The sequence below is a fragment of the Ochotona princeps genome, chromosome 12, assembly GCF_030435755.1.
Source record: "Ochotona princeps isolate mOchPri1 chromosome 12, mOchPri1.hap1, whole genome shotgun sequence".
In the NCBI taxonomy this organism is placed as follows: domain Eukaryota; kingdom Metazoa; phylum Chordata; class Mammalia; order Lagomorpha; family Ochotonidae; genus Ochotona; species Ochotona princeps.
The window spans coordinates 57,678,831-57,699,237 of record NC_080843.1 but is presented as its reverse complement, the minus strand read 5'-3'; the positions used below and the strand labels follow the sequence as shown (position 1 = coordinate 57,699,237).

Genomic DNA, 20,407 nt, shown 5'->3' with positions numbered 1-20,407 from the left:
ACAGTACGGATTCCTGACCCTCACGAAGTGAGAAATGAAGGGCTCTTACAGATAAGACTTGGGAGGCAAAGTGCACCAGTATTATTTACTAAGCATCCACTCCCTTGAAATTCTTCAGCTTCCCCAATTTTCAGTCACTGAGAAGTAAAATACATACCAAGTACCTGTTGCATTGAGGACACTACCAGGAATCATTGTGGAAGAGGTGAAGAGAATGTCATACCAACCGAGGTTCAATTAGGAAGCTAAGCGAAGGCGAATATATCACACAAGGGGACATGTGTGAAAGGAGCCTCAAAAACAAAACAAAACAAAACAAAGGCAAAGTTGAATGAGCACTGTTACTTTAGATTGGGCTGACCCTAGCAAGCCAGATCGAAGAGACAGTGAGATAGTTCTTTTTGAAAAAAAAAAAAAAAAAAAGAGGAGGGGTTCTAACAGGTAGCACCTGGGGAAAGCTTTGCAGGCCAACTGGGAGTCACGCTGAGCATGAGAAGAAACTGTAAAAATTCAATTTGGCCATTACGATGTATACATACGGGAGTCATTGGGATTTTTGCCTCTTTAATATTGTTCACGTGAAGAGAATGCATTATCAAATTCTGGGATTGGGGCTAAATGACAAATGTTCTTTGATAAGGAAGCCCAGGGCCACATTGGTTTTATTTGCATTTGGCACATTGTAACTGAAACAGAGCCTGGCCAGGGAGTTACAGTCTAATAATGGGGACTCTCTGTTACATGCTTAAGAGGAAGGAGGCAGGTGCCTGGCACAGTGGGTAGGATGCTGCTTGGGATGCCTGTACACCATCTCGGTGTGCCTGGGTTCAAGTCCTGACTCTTCCTGGTTCCACCTTCCTGCGCCTGGGCAGCAGCAGTGATGATTCCAGTCCTTGGGTCCTGCCACCCACCCATCTGAGAAATCCCAGTGAGGTTTCCAGCTCCTGGTTTTGGCCTGACCCAACTCTAGCTGTTGCAGGTGTTTGAGGAGCATAGCAGTAGGCAGAAGATCGCACTCCATCTCTGACTCACTCTCTCTCCTTTCCTGCCATTTGTCTGCCTTTCAAATAAACTTAAAATTTTTTTAATGTTCAATGGGACTTTAGTTAGGGCCTCAGTCCTTGGTACTCTGGCTCTCTATTGGTGGTCAGCTTTTACATCTTTCCCTAGGGGAATGTTCTGTGGTCCAGCTTTGAGAAATGGCTCCTGTGCGTAGTTGTTCCACACATTATACAAAGGAACATGTTAGTGAAGGTCTCCAAGACCTAGCACTTGAATACAATTCCTCACAGCAACTGTGAGTCCCTTCTAATGACGACGCCAGACTGGACAAGTGCTCGTTTGCAGGTTGGCATCATAGCAGAAAAGGAAAGAAATATTTCACTAAGCGATGTTGCATATGTCCTACTTTATTCAGGATTTAATTAGAAGGGTTTTTGTTTCCCAGCACCCTTTACAGAAGGTGAGAGAGCTCAAAGATCTAGTGCCTGGGATGCCAGAGGCATGCACATGGATGACAGAGCATTTAGCACTAGTGCACGCCATTAAGCAAGCTCATACTGTCAGGAGAAGTTGCCATCTGATTGGAAGGCTGTTATCAGTCTCTGTGCACATCATTTTGGCTTGGGAGTCTAGCGTCACTGGAACAGATTCTGATCATAAACATTTTGTTTCAGTCAGACAGTTGGCAGTTATGACGTTTCCAGGAAGACAGTGTCACAAAGTATAAAGAAAGACTGAAGAGCATGGAATCTGGAAACACTGGATGTATTCTGGAAAACTAAACTGAGGCAAGGAAAAGCAGAAAATAATGTGCAGCCATTTAACTGTGAATAACACTTAAAGAAGGACTGGCCATTCCCAATGCCAATTTTGTTATTCATTGATTTCTTGGCTGCATTTAAAAACCAAATGCAATGATTTTTCCCCCCTCAGGAAATATCACAGTCTATTATGGCTAGGTTACAAAAAAAGATTACACTGCCTCCCTGTTTTCATAATAATCAATTTGTTGAGAATCCTAATGTACGTTGTTGAAAACACTAAATCACAGACCTGTATTCTTAGACAAGTAAATGGTCACAACAACATGAAACATATTTCATGGCCAAATGACAATGCGGACCAAGACTTGATTTTAAAGTAAAAAAATAAAAAAGCATTTTTATTTCCTGACCAAAAAAAAAAAAAAACCTAGAATAAAGCTTAAACTTATGAAACAATAATTCAGAGTTTTAATAAGGGGATTCAAAAAAAGGTAATGTATCAAGAATTCAGCCTTTCAGGTCCTTGGGCCAGCTCATGAGGTGGGTGCTGGGTTTGTGAGCTCCAAGGGCATGGAGTCCAAGAGGGCTCAGGTTGCCTGGCCCATATCTCTGTGCCTACCTGTGAGGTGGGTGCTGGGTTCATGAGCCCTGAGGACAGGGGATCCGGTGGGGCTCAGGTTGCCTGGGTTGGGTCTCTTGGCCCACCTGCATGGTGGGTGCTGGGTTCGTGAGCACCTGGGGTGGGGGATTTGGTAGGGCTCGAGTTGCCTGACCCAGGTCTTTGGGCCTGCTTGCAAGAATGTTTCCTTCTCAGTGAAAAAGAAGGAGCAGTGGACACAGACCCTGATGCAGATGAGAACATGGCAGCCCATCTGGTATTGTAGCAGAAGCAGCAGAACAGTCAAATAATGACAGCAAAAAGCTGGGTGAATGGAGACTGAAGGTCAACTATGTCAGCCAATGGATATTGGAAGGGCTGCCTCAACATTGGATCAGTGAAATGAACAGCATTTCAGAACTATCCAAACTGCTTCTTCTGAACCCTTGGATCATGCACCACATCGGGGCTCTGGTGACGGTTTCCCATCCCTGGGGACTGGGACATTCGGGAGGCCAGGTTAGGCTTCCCCCTTTTTTCTCCCCTTCCCCCAGAAACAAGAAGAAATAGCAAATTTGGAAACAATGATTACACCCACTTTTCCCTAACCCTCGATGCTTCCCACCCTGATCAACCATGTAATCATCTCAAAAAATAGAAAATTAAACAAATTTTTTAATAAAAAGAATTCAGCCTTTCCTATGTCAAACATAGGCTCCCTAAAGTTCTATTTTATGGTTCAATTATCATCCATAAAGCCATGTTCCTGAACACCACATTTTTACCAGTTTGATTTTCTTTTTTCTTTTCTTTCTGTTTTTTTTAAAGATTTTATTTATTTTTATTGGAAAGACAGATGAGATTTACGGAGAGAGCAGACACAGAAAAATCTTGCATCCACTGGTTCACCCCCCAAATGGCTTCAATGGCCTGAGCTGAGCCAATATGAATCCTGGAGCCAGGATTTTCCTCCGAGTCTTCCATGTGGATGCAGGATCCCAAGGCTTTTGGCCATCCTCAACTGTTTACCCAGGCCACAAGCAGGGAACTAGATGGGAAGTGGAGCAGTAGGCACCTAAACCCCTAAACCAGTGGCCGTATGGGATCCCTGTGCCTGTAAGGTGAGGATTTAACCATTGAGCCATAACACTGGGCCCTATTTTGTATTTTCAAAGCACTATATTTAAAGTAGATAGATAACACTACTTTATCATTAACATGTCATTAATATCTTGTTCTGTGAAAATGGATTGTTATTGTCATAAGACCTGAGTATTTTAGTGCATTACTTTATCATGTAATGCCAGTGGTAGGAGGATTGCCTTTGTGATGGGCACTCCTGCTCTACTGAAGCCAAAAACCACTAAGTATCTTCCTGGGCTTGTGTCTGCGCATGCCATTGAGAGAACAGCAGTTTCGCTTGGGTGAGAAAGTGAGACCTAAAGAAATACAGGTAGGGCCCCAGTGTCAGTGACACGGTGCATCTCCCAAGAGTGGCTGTACTCTTTCCTTTCTGATTCCTTTTCATTTTTTCTTTTTTTTTAACAAGATTAATTAATTGTCAATATTTAAATAGTAAATGGCAATTATTGTGTGATTTGAAGATTCAGAAATTGCATAGGATAAAATTTTAGGCATTTGGGGAGACTATTGGAAAACAAACCATGTTTGTTTTTTTCAGATGCTGTCATTTGTACTAGTCATATTAGGTCCTGTAGTTATTGTGTTATTCATGATAAAATATAAAATCTACAATAAAAAAAAGATTTATTTTTATTACAAAGTCAGATATACAGAGAGGAAGATCTTCCATCTGATGATTCACTCCCCAAGTGAGCCGCAACGGGCCGGTGCTGCGCTGATCCGATGCCGGGAACCAGGAACCTCTTCCAGGTCTCCCACACGGGTGCAGGGTCCCAAGTGCTCTGGGCCGTCCTCGACTGCTTTCCCAGGCCACAAGCAGGGAGCTGGATGGGAAGTGGAGCTGCCGGGATTAGAACCAGCGCCCATATGGGATCCCGGGGCGTTTCAAGGCGAGGACTTTAGCCACTAGGCCACGCCACCGGGCCCATCTGATTCCTTTTCTAATGAGGGAAATGGATGGCACTGCTTCTTCATTGGCATTCACTTGTCCTCTCTCCTAATTTGCTCATCAAGAGCAACATTTAGTCAGACTATTTCAGGGACAAGAGAAACAGAAATATTGGGAACCAAAGTGAACAAAAATGAAGGGAAGAGGCAAGAAGAGAAAGGAGTTAGCAATGATGAGCACCTACTGTGTGCCAAAACTGATGCTACTGTTATTTCATTCGTTTTGTGAACTTTCACTGCACCTCCTTTAGGTATCCTATTTCACAAAAAGAGAGGCGCCTCAGAGGCAAAACAATGGCCTTGTGCATGTGGCCAGCTTAGAGCGACTGTGATCCCAAACCTGCTGGTAGTTTCTATTTCCAAAGGCAGGCAGATCACATGAGAGACAGGAAAGAGGAAGGTGTCACTGAACAAGTGCTGGAGAAACTGGATAAGGAGAGAGGATTTTGAAGGAATGGCCTGAAGATTATCTAAATCTCATTTAATTACATGTGATATCAGAAATCTCTTAATGGAAACAGAGGTAAGGGATGACTAGAATCCCAAAGGGATTGAGATCTGGGTGTCTTAAAATAAAACGCACAGAGTCAGAGTTCGTTATGAATGAAAAAAGCCTCTGTCCCTTTTAGGAGGACCAGAGATTGACCCAAGCTCCCAGTTCTGAAGGAAAGAAGCAAATCTGCCCAAGCACAGCTTGACTCCTCTTTTGACAGATCCCTTTGCAGCATAGATGGTTTGCGCTTTTCTGCTTTCTGCTTATCCTCCAGGTTAGCTGCATACACCTTGCCTTTCCCATGCCATTCATTCTCCACGTAGCCATCCCTGATAAAATCAAAACCCTGGAGTGCAACCTCACCACAAAACTTTTGAGCATTTAAAATGTTCAGATCTTTTGACAGATGATCTCAGATTAGTGTTCAATGGAATCCTGCATACACATGGCAGAAAGCTAGAGTTGTTTTTACAGAAGCCAGGATTGCCTCACTGTGCTTTCATCTGTGTACAGCTCCTTCTACTCCTTCACACACATTCCAGCCTCCTCAACAGTTTCTTTGGAGGGAGCCAAGGTAGTTCTGCCAAGTAGGAAAATGTTTCAGATACAAGTGGCGGGCAGAAGAATGCAGCACTGATTTGGAGGGCTGCTTTTGAAATTATGTGAACCCAAAGGTTGTGGGTTGATGTCAAAGCCTTCCTGTGGTCTCTGGAGCTTGGTTTTGGAGGATTTCCACCAATTCATTTTCTCTGTGTGCTCAATTCTGGCCAATAGCCTTTCCCCAAAGATATGTACTACAGGCTCAATGCCCAGTGCAGGCCAGCCAGTGACATTAACACTTGAAGGCATGACTAAAACCCTCTATCAGAGAGTTCAGATCAGATTCTCTTCTGATCAGCTTCCCAATTCCAGGCCATGGTCCCAACTTGGAGTCTAGACTACAGCAAGGACCTGTGGTGGTAAAAGATTCCCTTTATTTTTCTCTTTTGCCAATCCTTTCGTTTTAGGTTCATTTCCCTTTGGGGAATGTCTTGGATCTTGCACACTGAACTCATCCCAACCCCAGGTACACAAGAGTGACCTCCAGCTCTTATTGCCAATATTCTTTCCTGGGTTGTACTGGAACCACTACATATATCCAACCATGCCAACCAGACCAAAGTGCTACCATTTTTCCCCAGTTGTTCCACAGATCTCCCAAGGCTGTTCTCTACTTTTTTACCCATGAGCCTCAATTAAAACTTACTGCCTTCTAAAGCATTTCGTGACTCACACAAAACCCTTTCATATCACTAGTCATGTTATTACCTGTAAATAGTCATTATGTGGCACATTAATTAGATTAAGCTCTTACATGTCCATATGGAATTCGATTATTACAAAAACTATGGGTATAAAGTTTTTACATGTTGAATTTGAAAAGGATAGTAAGCATCTTGTAATCCAGCTAATCAACTACTACCGTATTTCTGTGAGATCAATCACTGCTTTACTTGTGTACACAGAGTGTATAATCTTGAAGAAGACCCCAAAGTGTTTGAGGATGTTCTTCTTTACAAGTTCTGTTCACTGGCTCTAATTATATCAATTTGGCATTAGAATAAATCTAGTCCTCTGGAAAAGCCAAAACTGTATTTCTGATGCTGGTAGAAAGCCAACATATGCCTTAAAAGAATCTTCTTATGTGGGTTAAACATTCCCTTCATTAAATCACACAACTTCATTTAAACTGATGGTTCTTCTTTGGATCTTGTCCATCTCTCAGTAACCTCCTCTCTAAGAATACGGCAACTCACCTACATAGTGTCCACACTTAGCCACCTGCAAAGGGAGAGGGTACACCGTAAATACTCCTTAAGGTCTGTGTGCTCCTGTTTATCCAGTCTGACAATATGTAAAGTTCCATTTTTAATCTGCATTTGCTTATTTATGAATTCAGCATTGCCTGAATGCCTGAAAAGCTGTACAGTAAGTAAGAAAGCTACAAAAGTAATACCGTGTGGTCCCTGCCTTCCAGGCATTATCTGCAAAGAAAGGCAGAAAAGAAACTTGCCCTAATACCATGTAGGAAGTTATCTTTTCTGTCCTTACTTTTCATGGTCAAATTAAATGTTTAAGCTATGTGATCTTTGTGTGTGGTCATAATATCTGATCTTAGATAAGTGATCTCTATTCTGCACACTACAAATGTGAAGTTTTGAACTTAAAATGGGTCCCTAAATTTACTGGAATCATCGAAATATTTTCAATTCATAACTTTGTCCTCCAACTATTTCTTTTGCCATATTATTTCTGATGACTAACAAAAATACTTGTATTATGAAAGTGGAAAAAAAACAAGTTGGGGGAAAGAAAGAAAAGAAAAAAAAGAAGTTGGGGGAAAGATAAAGTAACACTAGGAAAGTTACAAAGCTAGAGGCGAAAACAATTTAAATTTGTAGAAGCTTGCGCCTTTACTAGAGTTGGATAAAAATGTGACTTAAAAGTGTTCTTAGAGGGGCCCAGCGCAGTAGCAAAGCAGCTAAAGTCCTTGCCTTGAAAGTGCTGAGATCCCATACGGGCTCCAGCTCTAATCCTGGTGGCCCCCCTTCCCATCCAGCTCCCTGATTGTGGCTTGGGAAAGCAGTCGAGGACAGCCCAAAGTTTTGGGAATCTGCATCCACGTTGGAGACCCCGAAGAAGTTCCTGGCTTTAGATTGGCTCAGCCCCAGCCATTGCAGCAACTTGGGGAGTGAATCATCAGACAGAAGATCTTCCTCTCTGTATATCTGCCTTTCCAATAAAAAATAAATAAATCTTTTTTTTAAAGTGTTCTTATAAAAGTGAAAGGAAACATGACTGACCCCAGCATGATAGCCTAGTGGCTAAAGTCCTTGCCTTGCACACATTGAGATCCCATATGGGCACCAGTTCTAATCCTGGCAGCCCTGCTTTCCATCCAGCTCCCTGCCTGTGGCCTGGGAAAGCAGTTGAGGACGGCCCAAAACCTTGGGACCCCACACCTGCGTGAAAGACCCGGAAGAGGCTCTGGGCTCCTAGCTTTGGATCAGTGCAGCTCTGGCTGTTGTGGCTGCTTGGGGAGTGAATCATCGAATGGAAGATTCCTCTCTGTATATCTGACTTTGCAATAACAATAAATAAATCTTTTTTAAAAAAAGGTGATTAATTACAAAAGCCAGCATATCCTCAAGACGAAAAGCAAAACAGTGATTCAATGCACACATATTGCTAGATGCTAGGATGTCAAATTCTTATTGTATCACCATCCTCAAAGATATTGCATTTGCTGGTAAACCTAGTTCATGGCTTCTTAACCATATCCTTCAGTATCAACAAAAGCATACATAACAAAGTAGTATTTAGGAACAGTAGTCCTATGAGGGCCTCTGAAAATATGGCTTAAAGGTGTTTTTCTCTAGAATGTTCTGGAACATTTTAAACTTTTCCTGAATATATCACTTGAAGAGTTTTCTGTACTTAGAACAAAATCCTAACTCCTTATCTAGTCCACCAGGTGCTATACAGTAAACTTGCTTACTACTCCTCTATCATGCCCCAGTCTTCTGCTCTCCTTCTCCGCTTTGCTGCCTCCGTCTTATTTCTGCACCTGCTATTCCTTGGGTCTGGAATGCTTTTTGCACAGCTCTTCCCATCACTGGTTTCTCTTATACAGCCCCAGGCAGGCCATTCCTGTTTTCAAAGTCAGAACAGCATCCCATCTGTTAGCTGGCAGCACTTTCCTCAACTTGCAACTATGCAAGGGAGTTTATGCAAAGGGTGCTTGGACAATGTGGTATGAAAAACTATGCACAAATTTCAAAATTTGCGCTAAAACAAACTACATCTTAATTCTATCCTCCCACTAACTTTTAAGTCCCCTCCTATGCTTTTAATTGACCTCTGAGTTGCTGGGTTTCCCACAGCAAACTACTGTGGATGGGCTGTGTCCACCCTGTTCACACTCCCCACTCAGGGCTATTTCAGGGCTTGGCAAAAGAAAGAAGCACACTGCAATTCACTGAATAAATCACTGAATGAATAATAAGTTATGAGTTGAATTTTCCCAAAGAGGAAATTTAGAATCTCAGGAGGAATGGATGCACATGATTAGGCAATCACTGTAAATGTTATTGGGCAAGTTCAAACAGACTATTCTCAGGCACACTTTATTCCAGCCACAGTGCTAGGCACACATTTATGCCTGTGATGAATACAGTGTTATTTCTTTTCTCAAAAATGATTTACAATGGCATAAGATGAGGGTAACTTCAAATATATAGGACTGCGTTGATGGAACTAGTATGAGGGCATGCAGTGGGTGGCTGTTGAAGCAGGTGGGACATCCAGTTCAGGACAAAAAAAAAAAAAAACCAGAAACAGAAGAAGTGAGTTTACTGCTGAGTCTAGAGGGGTGCTTATTTGTGTAGAGAGGGTAGGGAGAAAATATCAGGAAAAAGAAGTTCGTGAAGGAATAAATACACATCAATAATTTCCTATGACTTTTTTTTCAGTTAATAAGAGAGATTTGTATTTTAAAACTTCATGATACAAGGAATTTGACAGACCCTTCTTAAGCAACAGTCTACTCTCTGATTCTATAAATTCCATTTCTGAATATTTCACATATAAGTGAGATCATGTAGTACCTTTTTCCTTTCTCTGGTTTATACTGTGTTGCATTTTCCCTTCAGGTTCATCCACTGTTGTGCCTGTTTTGTATTGTCTTTCGGGGTTGGGGACTCCTTTCTCAGAGAATATATGTGTGTGTATAATAAATACACATAGAGGCTCTCCTGGGCTTTCTTACCCTTTATCAACAGAGCTTGTTGCTTATCAAAACATGCAGTGGCCTTCAGCCAGCCTCCCAGAGCACCACCATAATCACACATATCTGTAGCCCAGACCTGTTTCAACAGACCAAGTACAATGCAGATAGCCAGGCGTGGTTACTTCTCCTTACGCTGCCCCACCAAGATGACTCAACACCGATCAATCACAGGAGAATTCTTCCTGAGCACCAAAAATGCACTTGCTACACAGAAAGACAGATCATATCAGAAGCTACTCTCAACCTTCATTGAACAAGCAACCCCCTTCTCATTCCCTTCAGATTCAAGGGTGGGGGTTGGGGGAGGGAGTTCCAAAGGCTGTTCTTGGCCTAGGATTATTTTCAAGATGATTTTCTTCTAAAATCAATTCTTGACATTCCATTCATCAACCAACAAAGTGTTGTAAGGGAGTAAGCAAGTAACACAAAATGAAATAGTATATATTTGGGTTGAATTTTTTAAAGAATCCAAAAGTTGTATGAACAAAAACCCCAGAAATACATGCAAAAGATGATCATGGCCATTAATAGGATGGTGGAATTATGGGTGACATTCCTTAAATTCCTATTTTCTGAAGATTCTGTTGCATGACTAATTATTATTCCTTATCTAATGAGAAGGTTGAGCCTAAGCAATAATTTTTATCAGGGGAAGAGGAGAAACAGCATTGTCTCAGCTTATTTCCAGATGCCTCTGTGAATGGCAGATGCAAGAGATAAAGAAAGTCTGCCCAAAGATGACTGCTATTGTCTTACACTATTGGAATAAAATTATACCCTGGTATTAAAAAGAGTAAAAACTAGCAAAGATCAAATGAAAAACAAAGACCTATCAATTTCTCTTTCAAAATGCTTCCATACTCATTCCTTCTTGAATTGCTGCTTCTAGCACACAAGGTCTGATCCTCCTACATAAAGATCTCTGACTATCCTGTCTGTGTCTCTTGTCTTATTTGCTCCTGTCTTATCATGTGCCCAGAACACAATGCTCCTCAGTTTATCAACACCAGCTAATCTGCCACTGCCACTTACTAGATGTGCAAATTACTTAGCTTCTTTAGGAGCTCCTCTTTCATCTCTACCCATGGTTTGTACGTATGAAGGTACATTTTGAAAACTGAAATACAAGTTTCTTTTGGCATACAAACAATCCTGTCTCACATCCATGCATAGCTTTAAATAAACATTTTTTTCAAAATCTCTTTCTTTATAGTAATCCTTTCAAAGGTTTCACTACATCATTTTAAAAAAAGATTTATTTATTTATTTATTTGACAGGGAGATTTACAGAGAAGGAAAGACAGAGAGAGAAAGTCTTCCATCTGCTGGTTCACTGCCCAAGAGGCAGCAATGGTCATTGCTTAGCCAATCCAAAGTCAAGAGCCAGGAGCTTCTTTTGGGTCTCCTACCTGGATGCAGGGTCACAAGGGCCAGCTTCTACTGCCTTCTCAGGACACAAGCAGTGAGCTGGATGGGAATGGAGTAGCTGAGATAAGAACCAGCACCTATACGGGATCCTGGCAGATGCAAGGTGAGGATTTATCCATTAGGCTACGATGCGGGTCCTATTATTTTTCTTTTTAACTCAAAACACTCAGCTTTTTATTCCATTTCGCATGAACTTTGAAAGTACCCTCATGCATATATGTGGACACACAAATACCGCCCTTGTATATGTAAATGTACAAGCAGATTTAGTACAAATGATTATCAGGTTCTGCTCCTATTCTTTCTCAGCTGATCAGAATCTAAGCAAACAAAAAGCAAGTTAGTAGCTGACGGTTTTGTGTCACTTCCTAAATGTTGCCAGCTGGAGAAACATTGAATGCATATGACAAAAGCTGTCATATGAAAGCTCTGGACAGGAAACCATCCTTTTAGCTATTCCAATATTTAAGATCTAGGATTGACAATGTATAATGTCCTCACAATCATTTCCTAAGAGCTCATATTTACACCAGAGTCACACACACACACACACACACACACACACAAACACGTGCATATTCTAGTTTTACAATGATGAACAAAATCAACTTAAACTAATAAAACACTGGTGACACTAGGAACCATTTGGACAAAATGTTTTAAACACTGTTTATACAACCACTTCCTAAAATCGATTCATAAGTACTATTTCTAGTGTACTTCAAATTCTAATTTTAAAAGGAAATGTCAAAAATCATTAGTCTTCCAAGGATAGAAGAAACTGATTTTAAAGTAACGTGTTCAAAACAATGAAAAAAAAAGCATGGGACTTAATTTCTGAAACCTGGGCTTCAGCAATCTCTTGAAGTTCTCTATAGTTGGGGTTAGATAGTCATTCTGTAGTCCTGGTAAATTCTGCAGAGGTAACCCCTCCATACCGTTCTTCCAACATCCTAACATCCTGTTCTAAGAATCTAGGGATTACTCTTAATTAGCAATTGTATTCTTTAGTAGCAGAGATAGTTTCCCATTCTTATAGAGACAGACAGATGACAGAAATCCGATGTGCTGGGTTGCTGCTTAAAAGTATGCAATCGCTGGGGCTGGGGCTGGGCCATTGGAAGCTGTTAAGCTAGGTCTCCCATGCAATGGCAGAGACCCAACAACTTGAGCCATCACTAACTATCTCCTGGGATGTGCATTCATGAGAAACTGAAATTAGAAGTGGAGTGTGGATTTAAACTCAGGCATTCCAATATGTGATGCAGGCATATTGACATCCAGGGCACCTGTTTCTTGCCGTTTGACAAGCAATCATTGAATAGGGGAAGTTTTGAGTGACTGAACTGCATCAGTAAATAAAACAGAAGACACACTCTGTGTTCATGAAGCTTATGTTCCAACCAGTGAACATTCACTCATGTAAGTTCTCAACTTGTGATCGCTTGCTTGCCTTTCGCGACCCCTGAACTGCATGCAAAAGACTGAGTGTGTTCACTCTCTGGCGCCTGGCTCTTTAGACTACTTCAGATCTTGAAATGATGTCATAATGCTTGCAATAATTTCTAAATCTCTAAATTATAATTGTAGAATGATGTCTTTTGACTCAAATTGATGTATTCAGAGCCAAGGTGTGCTACTTATTAACATTAGATGCTTAGATAAATAAAATTAGTTCATTTTTCTCTATTGCAGTTTTCTTCACTGTAAAAGTTAGAATGGCGTAGGCATTTGGCGCTGTGGTCAAAATGTCATTTGGGACACCTGTGTGCCATAATAGAATGCCCTAGGTGTGAGCCCCAGCTCTGTTCCTGATACCAGCATGCTATTATGTACTGAGAGAAGTAGCAAGTAAACAGTCGGGTAAGCTGGTCCGGTGCTAGCCACATGGGAGACATGGATTGATTTCTAAGCTCCTGGTTATTTAGCCAGTGATCCAGTAATTGGGAGTTCTCTCTGATTTTCTATCTGCCTTTCAAATCAATAAATCAATTAAAAAACCCTAAAAAGTTAGTGGAGACCTCCTAAATCTCTTGTGAGGGTTCAAGTAGATTCTGTCGGAGAATCACTTTACAACACTCGAAGGCTAGTGCTGTATTCTGCTCCTGTCCTGCAGGTTCCGACTGAGAAAGGAGTAAGCCCACTACAGCAGCTTCAAAATACAGAGATCTAACAGATGCCCTTGGTCGGGAGAGGAGGCGCCTCCCTGCTAGAGACTTTCAGCCATATCAGCAAAGTCACAGACTACTGGGGAAGGCCCTTCCAAACTACACATTTACAGTTCTGCCACATAACCCATTTTATGGGATATCCAACAGGTGGGTGCTGACATTTTTTTCTCTGGAGAGGGTTTTATGACTCCAGAACACAGTCAAACTTTGTTCTTTGATTCCTTGGGCGGAATAAATGTTAATCTTCTTTAAAGTGCTTACTTTTTTAGTATAACTCAGGAAGGCAACTCTCAAGATGGTAACTGTTACCTTCTACTTGGTCAGAATTTTATAATTTTCAAAGATTCAAACATTATAAGTATAAACCCTTTGTTTCATTGATTGTAGGATCCTTTATAACATTCCATTAAAAGAGCCAACATGTGCTTGGTTGGTTTTGTGCCTACTTTTTCTGACACTTCAACATCTCAGGCCCTTTATTGGTATCTGGGTTGCATGAACATTGGCCTTTCCTTCCAAGGCCTTTGAACTTGGAGTTCTCTCTGGCTGGACTGTAGCATTGAGCAACCCCACAGTGGCATAACCAGCTCCCCTTCAACCCTCATGGACCATCCTCAAGGAACTTATCCCTGTCTCCTTAGGCAGCGAGGTATATGTGTCAGTCTTCGACCTGCATTGTGTTACCAGGTGGGAGCTAAACTGATTAATATCTGCCAATTCAGATGACTCATTCAGTGATTTTCACAGGGCATCTTAGTGAGGAGAAATTGTAAACTGAATTTGCTGATGGTTACTTAATCCCTCCTCTTCTACGCCGTATCATCTCTATTTATTCTCCTCTTCTGGATTTGACTTAAAAAAAAGACTTATTTACTTTTTATTGGAAAGGTAGGTTTACAGAGAGGAGGATAGACAGAGATAAAGATTTTTTATCCTCTGGTTTATGCCCAAGTGATTGCAACAGCCAGAGCTGAGTTGATACAAAGCCAGGAGCCAGGAGCTTCTTCAGGCTTCCCACACAGGTGTAGGGTCCCAAGAGTTTGGGCCACACTTTGCTGCTTTCCCAAGCCACAAGCAGGGAGCTGGATGGGAAGCAGAATGCCTGGGGCATGAACCAATGCTCAGATGGTATCCTGGTGCTTGCAAGGCAGAAATTTAGCTACTGAGCTAAATTAGCTACTGAGCTAATGCCATCAGCATTACAGCATCACCAAGGAGCTTGCTAAGAAATACAGTCTCAGACCCTGCTCCAAACCTAGTCAATCAGAACCTGTTCTTTACTAGGCTTTGCAGGTGACTGGTGAGCAGAAAGAGGTTAAAGAGTTAATATTCGGGCCTGGTGCTGTAGCCTAGTGGCTAAAGTGCTCACCTTGCACACATCGGGATTCCATATGGGCACCAGTTCTAATCCTGGCAGCCCTGCTTCCCTTCCAGCTCCCTGCCTGTGGCTGGGAAAGCAGTCGAGGACAGCCCAAAGCCTTGGGACCCTGCACATGCGTGGGAGACCCAAAAGAGTCTCCTGGCTTTGGATTAGCACAGCTCCAGTCATTGCGGCCACTTGGGGAATGAATCATCGGATGGAAGATCTTCCTCTCTGTCTCTCCTCCTGTCTGTATATCTGACTTTCCAATAAAAAAAAATAAATCTTAAAAAAGAGTTAATATTCTAAAGTAAGCCTCCTTTTTATTGTTAACAAGGAAGATAACTGTATAGGCTTTCCCCAGATTATAGAGCTAGCTAACTCCACAGTGTAGGCTGAGGACCCTTAATTTCGAGAATTTTGTCCTTGATCCAGAGCCACAGATGTTGTACATGATTAAGTGAATGTTTTAGGCATTGTTTTGACTGTTTTTATTTATATCATTAAAATATAATTAACATTAAGATTTTGTTTCCTGAACATGTTATTGACTCAGACGGCCTTTAGTTCAGAAAAGAAGTAAGGTTTATTTTCATGGACCAAATACTTCAGATGTTTGAACATTTGTGTTTTGGTGCTTCACATTAATGTCCTGTTATCAAATTCTGATGCCCCTCCACTTTTAATCCTAAAGGGAAACATGTATCAACATTTCATGTACTAAATTAAAATTCATCTTGTGTTTGATTTTTACTGCAGACATACAGAACAAATTCCATATAATTATTAAACCCCAAATCTCTCAGTGAAGGAATTCTGTAACTCTGAAATATGAGTTTAGGAAAAAATTAAAAGTCAATGCCCTCCCTAAGACACGCACCTGTTGAAACTGTATCTGTTTAAGATCCACCAAAGACATTATTCACATTTTTAAGTTTTATTTTTAGGAATAACATACATTCACAAAAGAACACTATCTTGACCACAAGTGAGTCCCATAAAATGCCTTGCTTTTCTTTTCCCTGACTCTACATTTTTCCATCACAACTGTTGTTTTGCTTTTAGAATCCATAGACTGAAAAGGGAAACCGCAAAAACTTCATTCATCCCACAAGCATTTGCTATCCAACTACTATGCATTTGAGATTCAGAATACAACGGTGAGCAAAATGGACAAGTTTAGTATCTGTCCTCATGGGTCCTACATTGAAGCTGAGTACTAACAATTCTGACCACAAACCGCTGAGGGTAATAGCCTCTGGGATCTTGAAGAGTCCTTGTCTTGAAAGATACTTTGAAACAGCAGCTATTATTCTAGTACTTTGATGTCAAACTGACCAGAAGTGCCAGAGAAATTCCTTTGTGTAGACTGTACTAGTAATTTAGCAAATTTCTAATTATTCTTAGCCACTAAACCCTCAAATAATTGGCAAGAGAGAAGTTCTCTATATAAACGTGGGACTACGGCTAGGCGGAGTATCGCATCTTTTGCCTCTCCATATGTCCCACGGTGAGCAGCAGAACATTTCAAAGAGAATAAACGTTGAACTTCATGAAAAATGCTAAAATTAACCTTGTGGATTAGATACAAATCATGTAATCAATGCTCCCATCGTTAAGATGGATCGTGTAGATCATACACCCTTTAGCAACTAATTTCACAGCTGTTTATTTATCTATCTATCTATTTATTTATTTAGTGAGTACCTAATCAGTGCCATGAACTACGCTAAATGCTGAACGCAAAGAAATGAAGGGCACAGACCCTCGCCATAATGTTATAACCCTTCTGTAGGAGTCATGATTTCTTAAAGTCCAGGGGTCGCTGGAAAAACCCAGGCAAATTTTGTTCACTCATGTGAGAAATTAACAGGATGGGATACAGGGAAGGCTTCTACACAGTTTAAAGGCTGACACATGTGTTCCCCATCTGCATCTTGGAGACAGACACTGTACCTCCTGCAGTTTGGGACACGCAATAGAGGCTCAGGTTTTATGCTAACCTTTCTGTGATTATATTACACCATTTATTTTTTGGAAAGTACATCTCAAAATGTGAAGCTTGTTGGCCACACATCTACCACATATTATTTCATTCATAATCACATATTTTCAACATTTATTTGTCAATAAAATTGATTGTAGTATTTTCTTCCCAATCAGTTTTTATCAAAAGGATAGTTATTTGCAAAAGTTTCTGGTTAGAATTTCATTGTTTCATTCGTTGGTCAGATTTCTTGGACCTCAACATAAACAGGCTGCATTTGGAAGGACAATAATCTTGTTCAACATAGAGCTTTAAAGTAGCATTTGCTCCAAGAGACCTGGCAAAACCACACTACTGACAGTCTCCAGAGGCAGAACAATTAAATCAGAGCCATCTTCTCTGACAATGATCTTCATTATGGCTCTAGAATGAGTCTATTTCCCAATTAGCTGTTATTTATTGCTTCCTTTGACTACTTCTTCTAACAAATACTTAAATGATACACAGACAACGTGTGGAAAAACTAGAGCAGGAGGCCATACTAAAACAAACATGGCTGAAATACACACTAGAGTTTACTGTCTGTATTTCTAAAGTGTTGGAAAAGCATTTGTTAATATATGTCTGCATTTCTTGGTAGTGCTGGAAATGAACCTTCTATTGACTTGCTTATTTTTGGTTTCTAATTTCCTGTCAAATTTCTTGCTATAACATGCCTTGTTTCACAGGAAGACGCAGTTCCTTCCATATGATGCCTGGTCACTATCTACAAGTCAGCAAGAGTCCGACAGACATGTTGGACATTTTGCCTCTTATTGGGCTCTTTAATGAAGTATTAACTCTGATTCTACAATAAGCACAGCTTTCTGGATATGTAACACTGATCTCAGATGAGCAATTTTGATATAATGAAGGTGAATTAGGCATGATACTGAATTCCAAGAATTCAATAAATTTGCTAAATATAAAAGCTCTAGCTGGGCATGTCTGATACAGAAAAACCTAGCACTGCCTGAGTTTAGGCCTTGCCTTTTCTACAAGACCTCAGATGACACACTCCCTCTTTTTTCCCTAGGTCCTTCATGAATCTGAAGTGCGGCTAGAGATTTGGGGCTTCAAGAGATGTATTCGGGGCCTGAAACAAGCTGCTGAATTGGAAACCAGTATGTCTGCAACATCACAATACAGGTGACAGTGTGATCTGGAGTTGTGCTCCAGGTCTCAGCTCCCTGTCAAGATACGTGATCACTGTGTCAGAAGACAGACCAAGGCTAACAGAAGGCTGAGGAGATGAGCTGCTGCAACGTTCCCATTTATGAAGCACAAAACGAGTCTTGGAAACAGAATGAGGGAAAGAAGAGAAAGAATAGACAAGAATAGTCAATTCCACACTGAAGAGGGATGCTAAAACACTAACACGTAACCTGTGCTAGTCTATAACAACTGCCCTGTGCTTTAGGATCTCGTATTTCAGCTCAGGATAGTTGTCACAGTTTCCTAATGATTTTCAATTTTTCTATGTTATACTACAAATGAGATACTAATTTTCTAACCTGGAAATGGAGGAGTCTCTTTTGAGTAAAGTGTTTACCTCCTGAAGGAAGATTGGGGATGTGAACAACATGTGTTCCTAAGCCCTGAGAAGTCTGCTCTTGTTTCTCCAGCATAGAGAATCACAGTTTTAGAGATTGACAAGTGTTCTACATGACTGCTTCTGACTCATTTTTTAATAACCTTCATGTAGGGTCTACTGACTTTATGCTCCCTTGAGGGCAGGAAAGGCCTCTGGATTTCAGTTTTTGGACAGTTAGAAATTCAGGACCAGAGTGAGCAAAGCTCTTGGTGGTTGCTCTTTTCATCTGCAAGTCTAGGTGGCAGTAGGCAGCTGTGCCTCCCTCAGCTCTTAGGAGACAGGATCCACACTTTGCCAGAGGTACTGCTGGCTACAACTGCCTCTTTGCTAACAAAGATGCATGTGATTTATCTAAGGATAAATCAGTTAAAGGTAAGATTGCAGCAAAGGAAATTATTATGACATTTCAAAAGGAACATATATTAAACAATAGTTTCCTAGGTTTACGATAGAATATTTGCTACCTGCAGCTTCCTTCTTCATAGGTGAAAGCTGTACATCGAGAGGTTGTAATTCAGTATATCTGCTTAGACTGATAAACAGCAGTTATTACATCACTGAAGGCAGCACAGCAGAGCAGGTTAGTAAAATACTGCCAAGCCCCTTGTGATATCAAACTTGCATTGCTGGTTCTTCTTCTTTCAGGTTTATAAAACATAACAAAGCCAATGAATATGACCATTCATGAAATGTCATTAATATTCTGAACTTTTGGGAATAGAATGCTTTATTTCACCCTGGATAAAAGTCAGTATATGAGATAAAGTCTTTTCAGTCTCATAACAACTTTTCAGAGGTAGCAGAGTATAAGAAATTTGAAAAAGAAATGGGTTCAAATCCCATCCCAACTCAGTGACTTCATTTCATGAGTTGTGCTTCCAGATAGCCAACTTTTTAAAGATTCATTATTTTGTTATTTGAAAGGTAGAGTTACAGAGAGACCGAGGAGGGACACACACAGAGAGGTCTTACATCTGATGGCTCATGTCCCAAGTGGCAGCAACAAACAGAACCAAGTTAATACAAAGCCGGAAGCCAGGAGTTTCCTAGGTTCTCTGTGGATTTAAGAGCACAAGTACCTGAGCCAACTTCCACTGCTTTCCCAGGTCATTTGCAGGGAGCTGTATTAGAAGTGGAGCAGCCAGGACTCAAACTGGCGCCAATATGAGATGGTGGTGCCAGAAGAGGAAGCCTTGGGTACTAATCCTCAATGCCAGCCTCCTGGCCTGTGGACAGCCAATTTAACTGCCCTGGGTTTCTGAGTTTTTTTTTTTTTTAATAAAATGGAGATAGGAAACACGTAACTCATACTATGGTTTTAAGTGTTAATTCAGAGTTGCTCTTTCAACTATAAATTGGAGTTGTATTCTCACATGCTGTATCATTTCTAGTCTGAAGTTATTCATTTGTTTGCTCATTTGGTGAAAAAAAAATTGATTCCGTATAGGATGTGAGACACACAAACGAAGTGAAAAGTTCTAAGGTTGCAGAGTCCATGGAAGGCTTATAGAAAGCAGACAGCCCCACAACAGGAGATGAGGCCAAGAGAATGGCCATGTAATGCTCTCAACAAAACTGGAAGCAATTTGGTAGGTGAGAGATGCTCTTTCTATTCTATTTTATGTCAATCATCTTGTGAAAGTTTTATACTAAGGGAAAAGGATATGATTCGTTCAAATACTGACAAACATTTAATACTATTACTACGAAAAAGTCACAGGGTTTGTCCACTATTATGCAGTTCCATCAAAGTAAATGGCTTTTTTTCCTTGAAACTTATGCTCAAAAGCACTGCATAAAATACCCGTGTTTTTTCTTTCTGTACAAAATCCACACATACAAGTTGCAATAAAATTTAGTCAACACTGCATGTTTACTATTTGTCTTACAATTTCAAATCCAAGGTTCTATATTTATGCCTACAGTTCTAAAACATGAACAACCCATTTTTAGGGATAAGATGCTATTTTCCTTTTTGTCCTTTTCACTGATTAGCGGTCCTAGGTTCTCAATGCCACCTAGCTGGGGAAGGAATTCTTTCAAGATGAAGTT

At 40.8% G+C, this 20,407-nt stretch overlaps 1 protein-coding gene across 4 annotated transcripts in view; it reads right to left on the bottom strand.

Moving 5' to 3' along the window:
• Positions 1-20,407, bottom strand: part of STARD13 (StAR related lipid transfer domain containing 13) — a 494,525-nt gene that overhangs the window by 174,599 nt on the left and 299,519 nt on the right. The gene's annotated exons all lie outside the window — the stretch shown is intronic.